This window comes from Ochotona curzoniae, unplaced genomic scaffold, assembly GCF_017591425.1.
Source record: "Ochotona curzoniae isolate NIBS_2020 unplaced genomic scaffold, NIBS_Ocur_1.0 contig_1302, whole genome shotgun sequence".
NCBI lineage: Eukaryota > Metazoa > Chordata > Mammalia > Lagomorpha > Ochotonidae > Ochotona > Ochotona curzoniae.
In genome coordinates this window covers 1139914-1152621 of record NW_024465035.1, presented here as the reverse complement: position 1 = coordinate 1152621, position 12708 = coordinate 1139914, and the positions used below count along the sequence as shown (strand labels likewise).

The 12708-nt window shown below is 55.7% G+C and overlaps 1 protein-coding gene across 3 annotated transcripts in view; it reads right to left on the bottom strand.

The window, feature by feature from the left end:
• Nucleotides 1-11415, bottom strand: part of NMNAT3 (nicotinamide nucleotide adenylyltransferase 3) — a 51973-nt gene extending 40558 nt beyond the window's left edge. The window contains exon 1 of one of the 3 annotated variants that reach the window (XM_041004179.1): nt 11373-11415. The gene's annotated coding sequence lies outside the window, so the exon portion shown is untranslated. Of the gene's footprint in view, nt 1-11162; nt 11215-11372 lie in introns of those variants that run through there. The other 2 variants (XM_041004188.1, XM_041004196.1) reach the window with 2 other exon arrangements.
• Nucleotides 11416-12708: the final 1293 nt, after the last annotated feature.

Here is a 12708-nt window from a genome sequence, read left to right as displayed (position 1 = left end):
TCACTTAGTCTGTTCTGGAACTTCAAGCACAAGTGGGCCCAGACAGGGGCCTGCCCAGCAGGCATTCTGAGACGCAGGGGAGTGGCAGTCCATTACTGGGCATCTATCCTACTGTTGCTGAATCGCTTTATGTAAAAGTCAAGATCATCACCTAACTGGGGGCTGTCCTACACTACCTGCAGTCAGACTGCTTGCCTCAGTGGCAGAACAGCACGAGTCACAGTGAACTTAGCTAGCCCTGCCTGGCCCATGAGTGCCTATAAAGAAAAGAAAAGAAATCACGTATTCCATTGCCTTTGCAATAGAAAAATCAACCAAATGCACAGGTCTCGGGGAGAAGTCCCTAGGTGTGATGGGCTGCATGGCGATTCCAGGGAGAATTGGACAACGTCATGCTTACTGGCATGTTCTATGTTTGGCCTACAAAACTGGCTTTCCTACACGAAGGAGGTACATGGTCTGCTTCAAAGAAATCAGGTTGCTTACATGGGAGAGGGACTTCAGGATAAAGATAGAGGAGAAATCGTGAGACCTCCATGCTGCCATCTGAGGTGAGGGACGGTGTTGGGCAGCGTTGGACATACATGACAAACCACACCCGCTCCCCAGCACAGCCTGCACACAGCTAGCCCATGCACCTGCAGAGGTCGGGGTGCCAGAGCTCCACAGGGAGTCTAACATGCAGTGTGCAATGACAAACCTGCTTGAGCGAGCAGCCCCTTTCAGCCCACACACCTGCTTCACCTGGGCACAGCTGCATTTGCTAGAAATGCAGATTCCCAGGTTTCGTTCCAGGCCACCTGCTCAGACACAGCACCGAGGGGGAGCAATGTGGGGTTTGAGAAGCTCTCCAGGAGATTCTGATGTCTCCGGAGGACCTCACTACCTTAGCAAGGCGACAAGGCCAGCTCTCCCTGGCTCCCTCACTGAAGTCTGCCACCATCACCCCCTGAGCCAGGCACCAGACCTGCCCAGTGAGGCAGCCCTTCTCCTTGCCAGGACACAGAAGGTGGGGGCGGGGGGCAGTAGCCGCTGGCCCACGGCCAAAGGCATGGCATCCTGGGAGCCCACTGTGTCCTAACCTCAATTAAGGCATCGATGAGCTAATCAGCCCCCAGAAACTCCAGTGTTGACTGTAATCTCATTCCCATCCTGGGTTTTGATTATCAGCGACCTCCTTCCACTCCATTACCCTTGTTAATTGAGAATTGACTGCACGGTTAAAATGAATGCTTCCTTCACGGACAGCGTTCTACCACATGCATCTGAACATCCCAACTCAAAAAGAAAAACAAAACAGCAATGGGTCTGCAGATCTATTGATCTGACACAATTCATTTCAATAAAAATTTATGAGATGACAATGAAGAGGTCAGCTGTGACGCCTTCGTGTGTCCAGAAGCTTCCAGGAAAGCCACAGACTGAGAGAGCTCATCGGGGCCCCGGCAGCAGTGACGTCTGTAACAGAGCTGGTTAAGTCCCTGGAAATGCTGTCATCTCACGGTTACAGCACACGCTCCGCCCACCAGCTGGCTCCTTTGATAAGGAAACACACAAAGCAGGAGACGCAGCAGGAGATCGGGAATCTGGTTATCTGTTCCAAAGGTAAGTTTGTAAAAAAAAAAAAAAATCATGTATAACCAAAAAGACCACAGCACTTGCCAAAGACGACATGTTGGGCAATTTGAAGTGAAGAACATAATTCCTGTTAGGCAGGAGGAACCCACGGCCCTTTTATCCGCTCGTCATACCCTTGGGAGAGGGACCATGAGGAAGGAAAAGCTGGTTCCAGAGAAGAGTCTGCATGATCGGGCATCAACGCACAGGTGGCCAGCTGTTCTCCGATCCAGGACTGACCATGAACGGCTCGACCAATGCACCCCAACCCTGACACGGCTGACCCTCAGCCGCTGCGCCCATGCACAGCCCCTCCTCCAGCAGCGCATCTTCTGGGAGGTTCTTCACCCACAGGGTGGCTCCAGCTCAGCCTCAGACAGAACCTTTTTGTTTGTTGTGTGTGATGAAAAGCACAGAAATGGCATAATTAATGTAAAGCCACAGGAGGTGCCCCAACGAGCATGAGGACACTTCCACTTTTTCTTCACCGTCTCCCTCCTGAAATACATTAAGGTCCCTTATAAACAGCCAACTTTAACCTCTAAATACTTTAAAAAACGAGACACTTTCTCAAATACAGTTCCCCACTTAACCACAAAACATGTTCACATTTGACAAGGCTAACAATCATTAACGACAGTGTCTCAATATCATCCAATACAGTGCAAATGGCCGTGGGTGTCATTGGGAAACATGGGGTGTCTGTCTTCCAGACTTTTTGGAACAAGACCACAATTTCAAGGGAAATGGCTTCATTTCTCTAAAACACTGACATCTAGATTTTTTCCCCCTATACAAATTCTAAAATACCCATACACCCAACCACATGAACCTAGCTGCTAAAACATCTTGTGCTTGCCACGTGAGTCATTTTAAATCACCTCTTGGAGGAAGAAGGGCTTTGTCGGTAGTGTTCCAACAGACCTGATAAGAATAAACACACAGAGTGTTTCTAGAGTCTGTGTGGTGCCCACATCTCTGCTGCTAAGCCTCCATGCACAGAAGCAAACCCTAATGGGACCGGGACTTGCAGAAGCACAGAGTGAATGAAGTGGAAACACCAGCACAGCTACATCCTGCAGCAGGTGTGGGGAGACATTTTGACGCACAGCTTATAGAGAGCTTATTTTGGAAATGAGCGTCTCCACATACAGGCAGCGATGCAGCCCATAAAGCCACGGCTACAGACATGCTTCCCGGCCTCTGCTGCCAGCGGCAGCACAGTAAATCCAGCATTCCTAGTACAGTCTGTACAAGAGACAGAAACGTGGGTTGTTACAAACAAGGTTCAATTCTTCTCTTAAGATAATCTTGATGTAATCAAGAAAACGACAGAGGGGGAAGCTTGCATGCATGCCGTCTTGGAGGAGTGGCAGAGCTGCGAGCACCAGCATTCTATCATTGAAGTCAGACACTGCACTCTGCCCCCACTCATGGGGGGCGGGATACGGCAACATTTCTGCTATTTAAAGTTTTCTCCTCGTGACTTTTTACTTAAACTTTCTGGCTGTTTACTACTTAAAGCAGCCTTCCAGTTCATGTGACCACATCTGTACTGAGCAGGGGACTACAGGTCTGATCAGCTTCGTTTAGAACACTGCTACGTCCATGCTACTCTGGGAAGGGCATTTCGGCAGGTTGTCGCCACTGTGCCTTGGCCACCTCAGAGCAGGCTACCAGCATGTGCATTTCTCTACATGGGGGCTCCTTCCTCCCGGGGTCCTGAACTCTGAATTCCCCTATGGAACAGCACCTGCGCAGCCAGGGACAGCAGTGGCACCTGCTGGTGCCCTGGGAGGACAGTTCTAGGACGCATGGCTGACCCAGGCCACTGCAGGGTGTGTGTGCGTGGGAGGACATGTATAGAGATGCTCAGAGCAATGAAGGCCACAGGATGCGTGGCTGTCCCAGGCCACTGCAGGGTGTGTGTGCATGGGAGGACGTGTATAGAGATGCTCAGAGCAATGAAGGCCACAGGATGCGTGGCTGTCCCAGGCCACTGCAGGGTGTGTGTGCGTGGGAGGACATGTATAGAGATGCTCAGAGCAATGAAGGCCACAGGATGCGTGGCTGTCCCAGGCCACTGCAGGGTGTGTGTGCATGGGAGGACGTGTATAGAGATGCTCAGAGCAATGAAAGCCACAGGATGCGTGGCTGTCCCAGGCCACTGCAGGGTGTGTGTGCGTGGGAGGACCGTGTAGGCATGCTCAGGGCAATGAAGGACTTCCAGCAAAGTTCCCAAAGGTTGCAAACCCAAATCTTCATCTCACCCTCAATGCCACCGGAGATGAAGTGGGCCAGGGGCTTTCTTCAGCTTCAGAATGCAGGGAATGTTGGTCTACAGGGCCTGGATGAGCCTGTCTGTACCCACTCTATCCAGGTTCTCATTGTATGTCCCTAGAAGCAAGGAGCCACACATGGCTTTAGAACTTACCAATGATTCAACTTGGGATTAGCCTATAGGAGGCATACAGAGACCTGCAAACAGCTGGCACCAGTGCCATGCATGGTGAATTAAATCACTACCTGTCACTCCAGCACTGCGTATTGGTGCCAGTTCAAGTTCCAGCTTCCTGCTGACACACCTGGAAAGCAGCTGGAAATGCCCCCTGCATCCATGTGGGAGACCTGGCTGATGCTTCTGGGTTCAGCCTGGCCGAGCCCTGGCCGATATAGCCATGTGGGGGGTAGGACCTGCGGATGGAAGATATCTCTCCCCCTTTCTTTCTGTTTCTCCCCTCTCTGTAAACTCTGCCTTTTAAATAAATAATTCTAAACATAATTTTTTTTATTTTATTTTTACTTTTATTCGAAAGGCAGAATTACAGAGGGGGCAGAGAGATCTTCCATATACTTGTCTTTCCCAAATGCAAGTCAAAGCTGGGCTGCTCCAAAGCCAGCAGCTTCTTCCAAGTTTCCCCTGTGGGTACAGGGTCCATCCTCTACTGCCTTCCCAGGCCACACGCAGGGAGCTGGATGGGAAGTGGGGCTGCCAGGATCAGAACCATTGCCCATACGGCATGCTAGTGCTGGAGGCAGCGATTTTGCCTACTATGCCATGGTACTAGCCCCTACTGGAAAAAAAAAAACACCTTTAAAAAACTAGAAGCAGCAAAAAGATGGTGATTAAAAAAAAAGTTATAGGAGTAACAACACAGAAAGCTGCAATTAGGAAAACCAAATCACATGCCATTGCATTCTGCATTTGCCACCTCAGCTCCCACAAAGGCGTCTCTGAACACATCCGTCAAGCCAGGCCATTCCACCCCCCCAGGAATGTGCAGGCTTCCCAAGCTCCCGTGCCCATGCGTGTCAACATTGCTCACCAGCCCAGCAGCTCGGCCTGCTGCGATCGGACTAGGCCTCTCCAGCGCCTATTCAGGTTCTTCTAAGTCCTCACCATTATAAATAATGACGCAGTTTCTTTCTCCAGCATCTCTCCGGTCCTTTTAGGTGTTTTCCTGAGGCCGAGTCCCAGAAGCAGCTCAGAGCTGAGGCATCGCCATGGAACAGACAGTACCTCTATTTTTATCATCTTTGCTCCGTTGATTAGGTACAACATAGAAAGTGGGCTTCACATCCTTGCACCTGTTCCCACACAGAACACTGACGCGTGCCGGGCCCACAGCATCACACATCTTAGAGGAAATGGGGAGGGGGAGCCACAAGCAAAAGCAGTCTTGGACACTCAGGGCAGGGTTTGTGCCGTCCACATTTACTTCTGATCTTGGCAATGAACATATGAAAGTCAGGAGTCATCTCCAGTCAGACTGGTATGCATCATTCAGGCAACAGGAGCTCGGTGCTGGTGACCACCTGTCCCTTCGGAGGCCATCACTTTACCTGGTCTAATGGGATTCTTACTGACACTGACATGCATTCTCTCCCGGATGCTAGGGACCAAGCCCACATCTGGCCTGGTGAGCATCACAGAGTTTTCATCATGTGTCTCTGCCCCCTGCCCTTGCTGAAGGCATCTGGCCATGGTTAACACACAACTAGACTGATGGGTGTTTGTCAGCCTTGCTCCACTGTCCTCCTGTCTCCAGAGGCCTCCCCTCCCTCACCTCTGCCTTTAATGTGCTTCCTCTGCTTCTGTCGGCCAGGCCCCACCTCCCATCTTGACAGCAGCTTCATTTTATGAAAAGGAAGTGAGGGAGGGGGAGGCTGATGGAAGGGGAGACAGGAAGAAGACTGACTTTAATTTAAAACCATCCTAGGAGCTCTACAAAGTTGCAGGCTGACTGGTGGGCACATTTCATAAATCCCTACCACTTAACACATACTCTCTGGTGGCATAAATAGCGTCCCTGCATGTCAGCCGTTATAGAGGGCAGATTTCCAAAACCACTTCTCTTCTCCGTGCCTAAGAGTACCACGATTACAAGCCTACTAAAGCTGCGCCCTGGGAATCCAGCCCTTCCCACTGGCCCCGTGCGCAGGGCCCTCACCCGCCTGCCAGGGGTAGGCTGTGGTCGCCAACCTCGACTCCTGCCTTTGCTCCAGGGAGGATGGCAGCCCAGCTCCTGGATTATGGAATTAGGCCTGGAGCTCACCACCGCAGAGGCCTACAGATGTACTCTGTCAACAGCTCTGGCCACACAGATAAAACAGGTCTCTAATAATCTCCAGGCAAGGACAAGGGACGCTTCCCAAGGCTGCCAGGATCACATCTTACTTTAAACCGGTGTTTCCAGCTGCGCTCTCCCTGTTCTGAGTGGGCAGCAAGGAGCAAGCTCCTACTGCAACAGCAGCAACTCTTCCCAGGTGGGTCCACTGCCAGCCCACCCTGCCCAGCCACATGGGGTCAGGTGCGTCTGCAGCCAGCTCACCTATGTGCTAAGAGCTGTGAGGCAGCTCTGCCTCAGGAGCAAGCAGACAGGCTCCCAGGTGAGCTCGGTCACTGGGCAGAGAGACGGCTCGAGTGCCTTCTTTCCAATTACCCAGCAGAGTTAGCTAGAATCAGCCAGAAGGAGCAGGTGCTGAGGACCTGGATGCCTAAGAAAGACCCTACAAAGGGGCTCTGCCGACTCTAGTGGGGTCACTGAATGGCAGCGTAAGAATTACTCCTCTGTTTGGAAGTCAGAGCACATCTGTTCCTGGAAGAACACGTCCTAAGAAGTCCCCGGCAGCACACAGCTCCATCCAAGGGTCTTCAGAGGCCGGCGACACTTACAGGCCCACGCTCAGTGATCCTCAACATACTGCCGTGTCAGTCCCACTGGAAAGATTATTTGAAGGGCAGAAAGAAGGAAACGTATAGAGACAGAGATCTTCCGTTAAGTGTTTCATGATATATGTGATACAGGTGGGCTCCATAAGCATCATGACTGACAGTCCTGCTTGTCACGGAGACCGCCAGGAGAGCACCTGGAACATGTGTGGGAGGGAGGCAGGGAGACAGGTGGTGTGCCAGGCTTGAGCTAGCAAGGGAGCGAGGAAGGGTGACCCAGACTCCCACTGGTAGCACAGGAAGGCAGGGAACAGACACAGGAGCACATGCTGGCAGCAAGCTGTGCCTCTGCACAGCTCCAGGGACAGAAGTACAGATGGGGCGAGGGGCGAGGGATCCAGTTACTGTGGCACGGCACACTGAGCTATCTGCAGCACTGGCATCTCAGAAGCCTACTGACTTGTGCCCTGGCTGCTCCACTTCTAGTCTAGCTCCCTTCTAATGTGCCAGGGAAGGTGGCTGGTGGATGCTTTGACAGTGTTTGGCCCCTGCATCCATGTGGCAGGCCCCGATGAAGCAGCTGGCTTCTTCAGCCACTGCAGCCACTTGGAAAATGAACAGGCAAGTGGAGAACATCTTTCTCCCTGTGTCTTTCCTGCTCTAACTCTGCCTTTTCAAATAAATAAAATAAATCTTAAAAACAAACAGAAATGTAGATCACCCAGTGGGAGGCCAGGCCCAAAGCAGGCACTTGGGGTGGAAAGAGCTCAAATGATCGCAAGATGTTGTCATTCTCACCCAAAATACAAATCCAGCACTCCAGGGAACCAGACATCGCCCAGACGCACACCAGTAAAAAAAACTCCTTCCTAGTTCCTAAGTTTCTGGGCTGGTGCGCGGACCTGTGTGTGCACGAGGGACGCCAGAGTCCACCGTGGGTTGCCAGACACCATTGTGCATCACCGGTCACAGGGTAGGCAGGAGCTGCCGCCCTGAGGCCTGCCTACAGAATGGGGTCTCTCTGTCCGGGAGGAGCTCTGATGAATGAGTAGACAGACAGTGGGCAGGACAAGCCACTTTATTTAAAAGCTGCCACAGCCCAGAGTGGTTTAACATAGATGCATTGGGAGATTTATCTAGATGATAAAATACCTGAACTTGAAAGCCACATAAATTACAACATCGCAGTTTCTTCCCTTTTAAGATTTCACTCAGTCAAGTGCTTTGAAGTAATGAATGAAAATGCACAGAACGCTGACTTCACTGTCGAGAAGCTTTCTGATTGGTGGTCTACACGAGGCCTCTGCTTGCAGGCGGGAAGGAGCTGAGAACCAACACTTCCCACCTATGGCTGGGGCCTTCTGCCTGCTCACCATGGCGGCGGGCACTGCAGGGGAGAGGCGTGTGATAATCACCCAGCATCTACCACACGGCATGCCGTGCACTGCACCAGCATGCCCCATGCTTCTTGCTGCATACATTCAAGGTCCTATGAATCAGGCACAATGACTTTCACACTACAGATACAAAAGCTTAGGTGTGGAGAGCCCCTGACGCCCGGGAGGCCAGGCAGACATTTTCCCCTACGAAGCTGCACATCTACCACCACGCAAGAGGGTTGGCCCTCAGCAAACGCAACTGGCTCCTGGTGTTGGATCAGCTCAGCTCAGCCCTGGCCGTTGCAGCCATGTGGGGAGTGAACCAGCAGATGGAAGATCTTTTTCTGTATCTCTCATTCTCTCTGTATATCTGCCTTTCCAACAAAAACAAATGATCTTATTAGAAAGGCAGATCAGATTTATGGAGAGAAGGAGAGATGAAGCTCTTCCATCCCATGGATCATTTCCCAAATGGTCACAGCCAGGAGCTTCTTCCGGGTCTCCCACGTGGGTGCAGGGTACTAAGACCTTGGGCCGTCCTCAACTGCTTTCCCAGGCCACAGGCAGGGAGCTGGATGGGAAGCAGGGCAGCCAGGACATGAACCAGTGCCCATATGGAATCCTGGTGCATGCAAGGGAAGGATTTTCATCCACTGAGCCATCGTGCCAGGCTCTTCACTCACCTTCTATGACACACACACATGCTTATATTCGGAGAAGTTTGCCCCTGGGGCTGTGCTCATTTACCCACGGGTGCTTGCATTTGGGGCCGGGTTTTCTGTCAGTACCGGGGTTACCAAGCTCCCAGTCATCTGGTCCAGTGGCTAGGATGCAGCTTGGGACCCGCACAGCCCACTGGGCAAGCTTGGGTTCTCGCTGCTGACACCCACCTGGGGAAGCAGAGGACGGCTCACCCTGTGGGGGGCTGAGCTGGAGATCCCGGGGCCCAGGAAGGTGGGAAGTCTCTATCAATCTGTTATTTAATACATATATGTATGTTAAAGCTCCTTGCCTTTAGAGAAGCAGAGCATTCCCAGGCCATCAGCACCCCCAGGGGAAGGCCGATGGCAGGGGGCGGCAGGGGGCAGTGGGGGCAGCAGCAGCCGGATCCCCAGCTAGCATAGGCTGGAGACACCCTGTAAGAGACAATTTCAGGCCCTGTCAGCCCTAGTTTCCCCAACATCCTTTGCTATATTTTCTTTGGTCTGAGCCTTCAAAGATTCAATTCTCCGGCCTGCCAGTGTGGCAGCCCAGGAGGCCTTTTATCCTGCAGAACACCCTCATTCCTGCCAGCCTGATAACTGCTGGCCATCCACTGCACCAGATAACCCAGCTCCCTGTAATCACCCCGCACAGTCCCCCAGGCCCCGGCCGCCCTGGCTTCCGCCCCCACCCTTCCCAGCGTCAGCCTGAACAGCCACGACTGCACTGGGGCAGTTGCACTTCTCCAGCGACCACTGTCTGTCCAGGGCGGCTGCAGGGGTCGGGCAGCCTGCACAGCTACACCGAGCCTGCAGCTTCGGTCCTTCCCGGGGCTAGCACACGCAGGGACGACACCCAGGCTGCCCTCTCTCTCTCCCCAGGAACGGTGCCAGCCACCAGCCCCGACTGGTGTCCCCCATTCTCCAGGCCCCCCAGGCAGTTCTCACGGAGCAACTCCTTTGCCCCACCAACCCTGAGAACAGAGCCAACAAAGACACGGGGACCATTCCAGGCAAAAAATACACCGAGCACTTGACAGTGGATGTCCAGACACGAGTGACCCAATCAGTTGGCCTGTCACGAGAGTAGGTGGAGGCAGTCTAGGACAGGAGCACCTGCTTGGTCCCCAGAGCTTCAGGGACAGGGCCACACCATACACAGAACCCTTCAAGGAGTCAGTGGAGGTTAAGGAACACGCTTCCCGACCCAGCTGTACAGCTGTACCCCAACGCGCCCACACACACATACACACCCCCGTCCCAGCTGTACCCCAACGCGCCCACACACACACACCCGACCCAGCTGTACCCCAACGCACCAACACACACACACACACACACCCGACCCAGCTGTACCCCAACGCACCAACACACACACACACACACTCGACCCAGCTGTACCCCAACGCGCCCACACACACACACACACACCCGACCCAGCTGTACCCCAACGCGCCCACACACACACACACACACACACCCGACCCAGCTGTACCCCAACGCACCAACACACACACACACACCCGACCCAGCTGTACCCCAACGCGCCCACACACACACACACACCCGTCCCAGCTGTACCCCAACGCGCCCACACACACACACACACCCGACCCAGCTGTACCCCAACGCACCAACACACACACACACACACACCCGACCCAGCTGTACCCCAACGCGCCCACACACACATACACACACCCGTCCCAGCTGTACCCCAACGCGCCCACACACACACACACACCCGACCCAGCTGTACCCCAACGCACCAACACACACACACACACACACCCGACCCAGCTGTACCCCAACGCACCAACACACACACACCCGACCCAGCTGTACCCCAACGCGCCCCCACACACACACACACACCCGACCCAGCTGTACCCCAACGCACCCACACACACACACACACCCGACCCAGCTGTACCCCAACGCACCAACACACACACACCCGACCCAGCTGTACCCCAACGCGCCCACACACACACACACACCCGACCCAGCTGTACCCCAACGCGCCCACACACACACACACACCCGACCCAGCTGTACCCCAACGCGCCCACACACACACACACACACCCGACCCAGCTGTACCCCAACGCGCCCACACACACACACACACACCCCCGACCCAGCTGTACCCCAACGTGCCCACACACACACACACACACCCGACCCAGCTGTACCCCAACGCGCCCACACACACACACCACGGTCTCAGCAGACAAGCACGCTTGCCCGTGGCCTTCTTCGCTGGAATTGTTAGTCTTACTCAAGACTTACACCGGGGCGTGTGGGGAGCCGTGAATCCCCGGCACACTCCAGGGGCGCTGAGCGGCTAGGCCTTGCTTTTTAACTTGAGTGGGACAGAAACTCGCGTCTCTCCGGCTTCGGGGTTAGGACGGGCCCTGTCCCCAGGCGGGCGCACTGACGGTCGGCGTTCCGCCGCCGGCCTGGGGTCGCCCCCGGTCCTCTCGCGCCCCGCGTCCTTACCTGCGGCGCAGCCCGGGCTCCCACTCCTCTCAGGGCTCTGGGTGCGCGGGCTCCCACTCCTCTCAGGGCTCTGGGTGCGCAGGCTCCCACTCCTCTCAGGGCTCTGGGTGCGCGGGCTCCCACTCCTCTCAGGGCTCTGGGTGCGCGGGCTCCCACTCCTCTCAGGGCTCTGGGTGCGCGGGCTCCCACTCCTCTCAGGGCTCTGGGTGCGCGGGCTCCCACTCCTCTCAGGGCGCTGGGTGCGCGGGCTCCCACTCCTCTCAGGGCTCTGGGTGCGCAGGCTCCCACTCCTCTCAGGGCTCTGGGTGCGCGGCCCGGCGCCGTCCAGCACCCGGGAGCACTGCGGGCCCGCGCCTGCTCGCCCCGGCCCGTGGCCCGCTGCCCGTGTGGGGCGGAGCTCGCGGGGCGCAGGCCGGGCTGGGAGGGGCCCGCCTACCTCAGGCAGCCGTCCCTGCCGCTCCCGGGGCCCACGGCCCGCCTACCTCAGGCAGCCGTCCACGCCGCTCCCGGGGCCCCATGACCCGCCCCGCCTCAGGCAGCCGTACACGCGGGCTCCCGGGCCCCACGGCCCGCCCCGCCTCAGGCAGCCGTCCACGCCGCTCCCGGGCCCCACGGCCCGCCCCGCCTCAGGCAGCCGTCCACGCCGCTCCCGGGGCCCCATGACCCGCCCCGCCTCAGGCAGCCGTCCACGCCGCTCCCGGGCCCCACGGCCCGCCCCGCCTCAGGCAGCCGTCCACGCGGGCTCCCGGGCCCCACGGCCCGCCTACCTCAGGCAGCCGTCCACGCCGCTCCCGGGGCCCCATGACCCGCCTCAGGCAGCCATCCACGCGGGCTCCCGGGGCCCCACGGCCCGCCCCGCCTCAGGCAGCCGTCCACGCCGCTCCCGGGGCCCACGACCCGCCCCGCCTCAGGCCTGCCGCCCGTGCAGCCGTCCACGCGGGCTCCCAGCCCCTCCCCCCACCTGCCGTCTGCTGCGCTTTCCCTCAGGTCTTTCTGGGTTTCCTATGCCATTTGTTTCTACTTCCTTTTCTTCAAAAGTTTGAGTTTCTATATAGCTAAGTAATGTACGAACACTATTAAGCAACACAGAATTCTCTAGATGAGCATATAGCGAAAGCAACCGGCGCCTCTGCCTTGCTTTCTGATCCAGCCCTCTGTTCAGTCCTTCCGAGGGTCACCCCCTTGTCGCTAAAGAAAGACGCTGACGCAGCGATTTCTTCATCTGTTTATTGACTTCCTGCTAGGGTAGATGAGGATTTACTCTCTTCCTGCGCCCCTGCTTCCTTCTCCCGACAAATTTACACCTCTGTTCTCACGCCCTCCTGGCTCGGCTCCC